Genomic DNA, 11,344 nt, shown 5'->3' on the forward strand with positions numbered 1-11,344 from the left:
CTATACACAATTTTTTGCTGGATGTGGGAAGACTACATGTGTAGCTGGTTCTCTGCCTTTTTCTGGGATGGAAATTTCTGACAAGTGGTGTGCCAGCCCCTGGTCTCCTGAGTGTAATCACTTCTTACTTTCGTACAGGCTTGCAGGGGCTGTCTACTTCAAAAAATACTTCTCAGCATTCAGACCGACAAGATCTCCACTTGAGGTGTACAAATCTGTCAGTGAAACAGACCAGAGTAAAAGATATCAACTATTTCTAGACAAAATCGGAAAGGCAACTTTGGGAAAGGTGGATTTCAAGGTAGTGCTCTGCCGTTATTGAAATGAGGCACATCATCTTCATTGGCTGCGATAATGTTGGGAAGATAACCTCCATTGCCTTTGCCGTAGACCAGATAACGGCACCTCCATGACACAGTGTGATTGGTGCAATGGATGGTACCACAGTTCCTGTGCAGGAGTGACTCTACGGAGAGGCTATGAACAAATACAGCCGTCCCCCGTGTCAACCTAGGAACTCAGGTGAATGGGTTTTCCATGGGTTAAGTACGAGAAGTATTAACTGTTTGAACACCTCCAAGAATCACACAACATTGGTACTCCCAGGAATTACCAATGCAGGAGGTGCCCCTATCAGACCAACCGGTCTAACAATCTCAACCGACACATTCGCCTGAAACACGAAGGAGATCAACAAGATTCCTGAACTTGGTCGCGGCCCAGGTCTAGATCTCCAGTACGCCAGGCCGCAGGAAAGCCTGCGACAGAAGCAAGGCAGGTGATCCGGAAGACAGAAAGTCCAACTAGAATATACCCAGAGGAAGTAAAGAAAGAGGCTGTGAGCCCAGCAATATCAATTTCATGCTCCCCCACATTTACCCCACCAAGGCCAAGTGGAAAGCCGCTGGCCATGTTAAGACACCAAATGCCGCAGGAGTGCGACACGTCAGATTGAGACTCAGAAGAGGAAGACTATGACAAGGAAGCATTTGGAAAACAACGCACGTAAATAAAAATCAAATGCTCATGGGACATTCAATTGCTACAGCACATTTCGGAAAGAGATTCATAATGCAATTGATGAGTCCGCAGGAACTTTCAGAATGCAATTGCAGCGGGAAGGCTGTAAAAAACCTTGACAAGAGGACAAGTAAATGCTATCCCAACAGCTATTCTTAGCAAGGTACTCAACACAACTTATAGCACTTACTGGGTGTCGGACAAAGAGGGTGGAAAAGCATATGGGTAGCTAGTACAAATGTAACTGCTATAGATCAACACTGACAAAGCAGTGAAACCCGTTACAGGTACGTGTACAGTGTACGGGTATATTGTGTGTTTGTACAGTAGGGCCTACTGGAAAGATTTGGCACAGAAGATAAAAGAAAGGTTTACATTTCATTTTTTTTTTTTCAAATACCGGTACAGCTGTGGTTTATTTGTATGCCTTGCCCATGTCCGTCCATCCATCCGTCGCCATCTTGGGTGTGCAAAGTTGGGTCAGAGGTCAAATATACTTCATTCTGTATCTTCGTTAGTGTATACGTACATTGTAATTCGGTGCCAAAGATGGCAGGTCTGACTCCCTTTTCTAAATGAGAATCCAAACATCACACGACCAATGTCCCTAAACTCAGATGAAAACTGTATGGTCATGCCCATTTGGATCAAGACTCAAATCATTGATTTCCGAATAGATCGGATCACCTAATTTGTCAGTGTTGACAAATTCCAAGTCTAGTTGTTGTTGTTGTTGGTTTTTTTTTTCAGATGAGTGCTCGCGATACAAAGCAATTCAAATAGTGGGAGAGGGCGGAGATGAGGAGGAAGCAAGGGGGCTTGCTGTTTTGTCGCATGGCGGCTATTGGTGAAGGATGCGATGAAGTGGTGGAGGCTTTCTGTGATGCCAAACACGAGAAGGTTGTGGCGAAGATGATGGGGTTGGTGGCTGGAACTTTAGTGACTGCCACAAATGTCCAAGAAGGGCCGGGTTACTACCGGCTAACCGACAAGACTCCGAACACCTAATGAGCACAGGTACTTGGTCACTACATCTCAAGAAAATTCACAAGGTCATGAAAACATACGTGCAGATGAACCCATAAGAACAGCAGCATTTGAGCAAAGGGTAGCTAATGAAGGAGATAAAGTGACAGTGTCATGTGACGGAACCTGGCAACGCAGGGGGTTTCGTAGTAAGAACGGCATCGGCACTACCCTTTCAGTTGCAGGTAGCAAGTCTCGTGTCATAGATGTTGAGGTCCTTTAAGCAACTACTGTGCTGCTTGCAAATCAGCAGCTGAGAGGCTTCCAGAGGACAAACTGAAAGACTCCAAGATTTCAGGGTCACTATGGAGCAGATATCAGGAACAATGCAAACAATGTAGAAATACATTGTAAGTGCCCCTGGCACCACTTTGTGACGTCATACAGGTGACCATCTGACTGTGGAAGCTGGTGTCCAGTCAGTCCGCAGCATCGTATGCTAATAAGCAAGTCCACCGGATTTATTCTATGCCCAAGTCCCTTGCGCATGTACCTGGTGTCGAGGCTTTTTGTGGACGCCAAATAGACATCCCCAAGATCGCTCGCTATTACACAGCCATGAACCTGTATCCGGAGCCATGTCTGGGTAAGTCTTGCAGTCCAATAAAAGACAATTAATTCCATGCTTTCTAGTGCCAAATCTGACACTTTTTGAGGGAGATTCGATGGATGAAAGAAGCTGGTAGCGCATAAAGCTGATTTTTGACATGCTCTGATACATTGCTGGATCCTGACCCATATGCCAATCCAATGGTGTTAAATGTGAGTCACTTGGAGAGATGAGATACCAGCAAAAATTTTGATACCAAACTCATTTGGGCTCAAAAATAAACAAAGTGATCAACGTTGCCCCCAAAGTCGAAGCAAATTTCCAAAATTTTTGGTTTTGTGATGTTAACTGTATGCATGTAGGGTCACATGACCTTTATGTTAACGAGAATTCTTGACTCGATTTTGTCTCTGCAGGGACAAGATTTGATCGCAAACACATTGACCGTAGTCCCGTATGTACAATTAGATGTCCTGTTCTGTAAGAAATAGTCGGCCACGGTATCACTGTACAATTTGTAGCAAATAACTTGAAGTTAAGTCTGCTCAGCCAGCTGGTTGCTTGTTTTGCATGTCTGCGCCTAGCAGAATACAAATATTAGGCACAATTGCTCCCCTGCACTTCTAGGCTGGTCAATATCTTCTAGAAAATGTAGAGATCTATCTAGAAATCTACATCGATATCTAGATATCTACTTTAGCTTTGTTTACATACAAAGCACAGATAATTTTATATTATATAATTATATTCCTAGTCCATGCTAGCATTTTAACATTTTAGGATGTACCAATGTTTTTGTGACGAATATTACTTCCAGTTCCATCCTGTTTTTATAAACAGGAGCATAAGTGCATGTTTTATAAATGGATAAATGCCAGGCCCAAATGTCCTTTTATTTCTTATTTCGATTTAAATTTATGTTTTCAGGTTTTCAAGTTTGTGCCTTCCCTCTTACTGTCTTAGACTATGGCATATAGACAGTTTTAAAGTTCTCAAAGGAAGTTTTATATAAAAGACAATTTTATTTATTTTATTATTATTATTATTATTATTATTTTTTTTTGGGGGGGGGGGGGGGGGGGGGGTAAGGGGGTCTGAGGTAGATCAAATGAGTTATGTTGACTGTAATAGTGTTTAGCTACTGGCTTTTCTGTTAGATATTGATGTACATAGATTCTACATGATTTCTAGTTAATGTGCCACACTGGTATTCTAACAAACTCTGCCAGTTAATGTGATATTCTTGAGAAGTGGCCTTGTCTACAGACTACAACCAACACTAGATTTACAATGTAAAAATGTTTTAAAAATGTCTGGTAGTTACAAAGTGTATTCCTTGGTTCATCTGACTCTCTGAGATTTGATTTACTGTATGCACAATTATTTCAATAGATACATTCTTTTATTATGATGATATTTATCTCTTGTTTAGACATGTGCTAATTTTATTTTTTGTTTGTCTCATTTTATATCATATAGCTCTAGCCGACTGAAGATTCATATCATCGGCAATTCAATTGTTCGAGGATTACCCGAATATCTTGACGAAGAGTTTCTGGATTTCGAAGTTACCTGCTTGACTTGTGCCAGAATCAAAACTGTTAGGGACCACATAATTAGTACAACCTCTAATAAAAGTGACATCGATGTAGTGATTATCCATGTTGGCACGAACAACTTAGCTTGCAGTGTATGGAATTTGGACAAAACGTCTTATGTGGACCTGTATTCATCTGTTCGCAGTCTCTATGTCAATGCAACAGTGATATTCTCCCGGATTATCCCTAGGTGGGACTGCCAAGACTTGTATGAAAAGTCTTTGTATTTTAACATTAAACTAGAATCCCTGTGCACAGAATGGACTGACTGCAAATTCATCAGAATTGACCACAACAATCATAAATTGAGAAATGACACTACCCTGTCCAATTGGGGCTCAATACATCTCAACTGCCATGGCAAGGAACTTTTGGGGGCGGAAATTTCACAACAAGTGAAAAGATGTGTATCGCCGGTGATGAGCAGGAGTGTGCGCAAGTATATGCCACCTGAGCTACGAAAACTGTGGACACCAAAGAAAATCAAAAAGGAGGACAAAACACCAGATCTGTCCAGCTGTAGTCTGGGAAGACACGCCCACACAGCGGGCGCTCATCAATATACATGACAATGCATACTTGATTCGCGCCATTATCTTAGCATACACTGCGTGTTTTTATTACTACACTGCAGTGCGCGCATTGTCACTCTTGTGCTGTGCAAGCTCACGGACAAGACATTCGTCTTCCATTAATGAAGGAGAAAATTAGCAAATTGTAGGAAAAGGTTGATAGTTTGTGCCTTATAGTAGAGAAACTCTCCTCTACACGTCTTTCTTCGCAGTCCTCCCACCAGGAGCCCGATGAGGCAATAGTTACTTCGCCAGACCAGGCCACACAGGAAGCATTCCCACCTGGCTCTCGGGTCGGAGATAATGGGGCCCTGACCGCCGGGCCGTCGACAAGCTTCTGCGCCCAACAAGGTGTAAAATCTGGGAAGCAGGATTTGCAAGCGGAATTTGCCACAAGTCGGGACGCATATCAAGCCCTCAAACTCCCTTCTAATTTACGGTTAAATGAAAGCTGCACAGGCATAAGACACCAGGACCAGGGAGAATTTAACATTATTACTAAATCGGCGATATATCTCGAAACTCGTTTTTAAAATCTTGTCACAAGTAGACCTGGATCAAAAGGGCAGAAAGTCAGAGGCTTTCCAGCATATGCTCCAAACACAAGGGATCTCAGCCACTTTCAGCTTCTGTGAACACAGAGCCACCTCCTGCCCCAAGCCAGCAATGCCCCACAAAGCCGGTCACTACGACCACTCCAACAGAGTCAGCTCCTGCTGGAAGCCAAAGAGCCCTCCAGAGACAGAACAGCCCAGCAAGCATGCAAGAAATACAAAGGTGTAGTTGGAGACAAGTACGTTTTGCTGTGGTTTGCAGCTTTTCAATGTTATATTTAGGTATGTTTAATGACTTGCTTTGGACTTAATCTTACAATGATTTATTATTGCAAAAAATGCAATCAAATGTACAAACTTGTATAGTTACTTCAATGACTTGCAAGAAAAGCTGAAATCAGACCCTGACTGACAGTGTGTACATGAGGTGACAGAAACTCTGGTTCCATGCTCGCTGAACAGCATGTTACAGAATTTGTATATATTCACCAGATAAGAACAAGTACTATGTTGGCATGCCTCTGCTCTCTCTCTCTGTGAAATACATTGTGTATAGAATTCTCCATATCGCATATAGCTATAAAAGAACCAACGTTGGCGGCGCACTAATTTAATCGGCGTATTTTGGAGCAATTTGCAGTCAACCCCACTTCCGATTGCAGCTATCGCTCCGCGCGCTATTATGCATGCATGCACGCTGCGTGCAGCGGCGTGGCTAGCGTCCCACACACTTATTCATCGCTTTCATTGCATTAACACGTACGTATACTTACTCGCATTTCGCCTGACCCGATTGAGTCTTATTTTGCTGCAAATTCACCGAATTGGAGAATCAACAGTGAGAATTTTGTGTAGATATCACACTTATGCTTCTTGATTCTTTCATATGTCCAACCACAGTCAATGAGTAGATAAGCGTAAACATCGCTAATACGAACGGGTGGTAACTGTTTCAAGTCCCTAGTCTATGTCACTGCTTTCGTGTTGAGATCGCGAACTGAGCCGTCCGCTGTAGTCACTCTGCGCCGCTTCCTCTCGGAGGCTGCGTGGTCGCACTCCTCCAAAACCGGATAAACTTTTGCGGCTTTTTGGGCGAGATTTTCTAACTCAAATCATCGTTTTCCAGTGCAAGGCACACCCCTTTCGACAAGATATTTCTTCAGTTGAGGAACTGTCATGTTCTTAAAATCTTTCGCGATCATCCATGATTAATAGCTTTTAGAAAGACACTCGCTGAAAAGGTAAAATTTGCGTGACCGATGTTGAGCAGACGCTACCGATGCAAGTGAAACTGTGCGTTGGCGTGCAGTGCATTGCGGTGCAGTGCATTGCGTACGTAACGCGTTGGCCATAACCAGAATTTAAGCTGACTGCATAAAAGCCACAATGTTGATTGCGCAATGCATTCTGGGACGATATTTTGCTATATGCGATATGGAGAATTGCTTAGACTTTTTACTTTTAACTACCTTAGTATTTTAGTGTTACACTGCAGTGTATCATTTTAGAAATTTAGCAAAGAGGATGCCTAGTACAAATTGTACCTCCTTGGTGGTGGTGGTAGTGGTATGTTTGTACATTTCAAAGTATAAATAAAAAGTTGGGAATAAAGAGATCACTTGTTGGTATACTCAGTAATAAGACCAAAAGCATTTACATTTTACATGTTTTATCGGCAAACACATTTCACTTTAGTATATAGGAAAAAAAACTGTACATTTTGTAAATATTTTAATATATTTTTTTCATACTTCCTCTTTTTTTTTCAGTTCAGGACATGCCAACTAGCCTAGAAGATCTTCTACAAGATGCCGTTGCTTTGCTGAGGAGCTCCATGTGCAGTCCAAATTCCCAAGTGTTGTCTACACCAATTGGGGAGTCAATTTCTGCCGTTGGCCACTGCATTAAACAATGTGGAAATGATGGCTCAACTGTCCTCATTCCTTTTGAAGGAAATATGGAAGGTTGTGGAGAGTGGGGCTAATTTACCTGTTGGTGCACCAGCGAACACTGAAATGTGGAAGAGTTTCCACAAAGTACGTTTGAGTGACATGGTTTGGAAGGAGTGGAAACATTTTTATGAGGAGCATGTCACAAATGATGTTGATGACTTTGTGGCGAACATGATATTGCAGGAGACAATGACAGAACTTTTGCAGAAGGTCATCCAAAAAAGAAATTTTGGTGGAACAGAAAAAGTCACCACTCAGGAACAGGAGTTTACAACACACGACCAAGAAGTGGTAGGCTACATTGCACGATTTATACCTTTTGTTCTTCACAAGAAGTACAGCAACATGTCGACTGAAAGTGCAAAGGAGAATGTGGCAGTTCTAGCAACTCTGAAAGTGAAAGGCGATGACATGGATGCAGACTCTTTCTTAGATTACACAAAAGAATGGACACAATTACAAAATCGTGGAGGACTTTTTGTCGTTAATGACAGGTGCTACAGATTGTTTCAAGCAATGGAGATTCAAGCAAGGAAGCACTTGTCGGATGATTTGCTTGTGGAGGGTAGGTCAAAGCCCATGAAGGAGATACTGAACAATGAGCTACTTTCAAATGAACATGTGTGTAACATGTGGGATGCTCTTCATGGAGACAAGTTAGTTGATGGTGATGGTCTACTCAGAAAATTTGTTCATTACTGGATCGACATCAGATTTCGAGTGGCAGTTAAACTCTTTTTGGAGAAAAAGAAGGGAAAAGCAACCAGCAAAGGAGAAAAGGGCTTACGAAAAGAATTGAGCAAGAAGTAAATGCATGCAGGACTCAGTGAATCAGTGTACATGTGTACCGCCATTAAGCAAGCGTTCACTTTACTCCACAATCTCCCATATCATATACATGTACAGTATATATGCGACCGTGCACCTCAAAACGAACATAAAGTCGCACACACTGATTTTGCGTGAGGACTGAAAATAAGTAAAATGGGTCAACCTAGCCGAACTAGACTTTTTCATATTTTCTGAAAGAGCGGGTCTTCTTTTACATTATGCTAAAATTTGGTATCATAAAACGGGCAGGAAAGTGTGTTTTTTTTTAGCAGTTTATCTTGAACATTTTTGGTAGAATAGTGTGATTAGGTGTGTCTTTAGACTCCCTTTTTCATTTCTGAAAAACCTTGTCCACACTACTCACTTTCAACTCTAATAACTTTCGAAAGGATAGTGCTACTGTTTTGAAAGTTTGCATTAATTATGAACAGAATGTGTTAATGAGGCATGCTTAATTTCAGTTTAATCTGATAATCTCTTCATTGTTGTTTCCCTGGTGGTTTACTTCCTGTTTTTTGTCCCATTCATCGCACAGCCAGCACGGTTTGGTAAAGATTAAGCGCTTAAATAGACACTGTACTTCAGAGCCTCTTTTCTCAGTTCACACTTTTCCTGAGTTTGTGCTTTCTTTCCAATATTTATATAGGTTAGGAGAGTCCATTTGATTTGAGTTATACATCATTTTAAAGCTTAAAGTCTGCTCTTTCAGAATATGGTCTGAACTAAAAATTCATGTCTGGCGACTTTTTGTTTGTTTTGAGGTGCAGGGTCACATATAATCTCAAGAGTTTCTCTACTTATGATTTCTGAACAGATATAACAAAAATGCGACATCAAATTTTGTGATGCATTGAACAGTCATGAGAATGGTGTCTGAATGTCAAGAATAAGCATACATACAGCCTACCAACAGAATGGTATGAATACAACACACATTGTACTTCCTAAAGTACAGCAGAACCAGCTTACATTGAAGGTAACCTTGATTTCTTTTTTTAAAAGCATAGAAAACCAGTAGTTCGGTAAGAGGATTTAAACAGTATAGGTTCCAAAATATCTTGAGCCTTCCATTCAGTATTAATGTGTAGTACAGATGCCAGATTCGCCCTCATGGACAGTAGCAACTACAGTCACCACACACCAGTGAAGTTACTAGCTGCGTTCGATGATAACGTCCAACACGCCACCTACGAGCCTCATCGTATTAATGAGGCAAGTGAGTTGAAGGAATTCATCGCACCAAATTATGCGGGAGTAGCTTGGAGCTACGCAGAGGCTGTAGCGAAGACTCTGGAGGGACTCGACGAGAGCGTCAGGGAAGGATTCGTCAAAGCGTTATACCATACAACCATAAAAGATGGGGCAGATGGAATGGGAGAGGTGGCAGCTCAGAAATTTAAGGCAGACACATTTTTGCCCGACAAGGCGTTCAGGCGTCTTTTGTCATCCTCAAGTGCGAGGTGAAGCTGAGCGACAACACAACAGCAGTTGTGTTTGAGGAAGAGAAACCAAACTCAGTGATAGTGAATAGACCACTGCTGGAGGCCATTGGTGATGAGAACTCTCCATCCACTGCGACTCTTCTCTTGCGCCGCATGGAGCCATAGAGAAAGTTGCTCCATCATCACACCATCAAAGTATATGCCGGCAGCACTACAAGAATCCATTACATCACCATATATAATACCATGATAGATGAGAAGCTAGACAGATCGCTGGGGGGACTACAAGGGAGTGGCTCAAACTACATCTGCACACTCTGCTTCGCTACAGAGAGCACGGCCAAGAGGCAGCTCGGATCATTCAAAATCACCCGCACACTCAGAGACACAACAGACACAGCCAACTACATCATCTCCAATCCAGACAAACTCACAAGCAATGAACTCACAACAGAGGGCAAGGGGGTCAAACGGAAACCGATACTTACATCTGAACCCGAGAACAAACTCCTTGACGCAACACATGCTGACATCAACCTGGGACAGTTCCTCAAAAAAATAATTGTGAGAGAAGTGGCTGGTGTTCAGAAATGGGAAGCATCTGCTGATGTGGAGCAATACATTGAGGATGCCGAGAGACGGCTCGACATTCATCTCCGAGAGTCCCTTGGCCTGGTCCCACGCTTAATGATGCCAGGGAACTATGCACAGAATATGATTAAGGAGGAGAATGAGGCCATATTCCTAGAACTCATCAGCAATTGCCGACAGGAAAGCTGCCCTTCAGTCTGTTTTGCAGAAATTCAGAAATCTGAATTATTAATCTGCATTATAATAAGGCATGTGCAGTTGACAATATCTTAAGTGAGTATTTGACAAACTGTCCAATCTAGTTAGTTTTATCAATGGTTAAGATGTTTTATGCATTTTCATGTCTGGTGTGGTTCATTTTGTCAAAAACAAACAAACAAACAAACAAACAAACAAACAAACAATCAAACAAACAAACAAACAAACAAACAAACAAACAAACAAACAAACAAGCAAACAAACAAACAAACAAACAAACAAACAAACAAACAAACAAACAAACAAACAAATGAACACAAAAATCCCGACCGGACAAACAAATAAAAAAATCAGCACAACAGATTATGTGACACCAGTGTTGCAAGCAATTGTTGGTGAATTTCCTTTGTTGTGAAATACCTCAGCTGAAAAAGGATTTATTTTTTTTTCTGCTGGTCAGACTATGATTGTTACTGGTGTTTTTGACAACAAAGATGCAGACTCTTCTGCTGTTGGCTGTGATAAAGTGGGATTCACCAGCGCCCCACTTGGCATCGAACTACGAAGAAAGTGACAGTCAGGTTTGGTTTCATGCTTGCTAAACAGCATGCAAGAAAATTTGTATATATTCACCGGATGTGAACACGTACCATGTCGACATGCCTCTGCTCACACAGCAGCTCAAAGACAAAGAGATTATTGTACGTCGATTATTGCTGTCGATGCACAAATGGGGACACATGTGCTGTAACTTTAATGATTCGCAAGAAATGCTGAAATCAGACCCTGACTTACATCAGGAGCCAGAAATTAGACATACTGAAAAGCAGAAAGTGTACAACTGTAGTGGATGTGGCTATACACAATTTTTTTTTTTTTTTTTTGCTGGATGTGGGAAGACTAGCTTGTTCTCTGCCTTTTTGTCTAGTATACCAATTTCTGACAAGTGGTGTGCCATCCCTTGGTCCCCTGAGTGTATTCACTTCTTATTTCTACAGGCTTGCAGGGGG

General features: G+C 41.8%; 1 pseudogene; it reads left to right on the forward strand.

The window, feature by feature from the left end:
- Positions 1-9,183: 9,183 nt before the first annotated feature.
- LOC139733611 (V(D)J recombination-activating protein 1-like) lies at positions 9,184-10,368 on the forward strand (annotated as a pseudogene).
- The last annotated feature ends 976 nt before the right edge of the window (positions 10,369-11,344 follow it).

Source organism: Diadema antillarum, unplaced genomic scaffold (assembly GCF_040938485.1).
Source record: "Diadema antillarum isolate AM-2024a unplaced genomic scaffold, OU_Dant_1.0 seq00000484_RagTag, whole genome shotgun sequence".
In the NCBI taxonomy this organism is placed as follows: Eukaryota; Metazoa; Echinodermata; class Echinoidea; order Diadematoida; family Diadematidae; genus Diadema; species Diadema antillarum.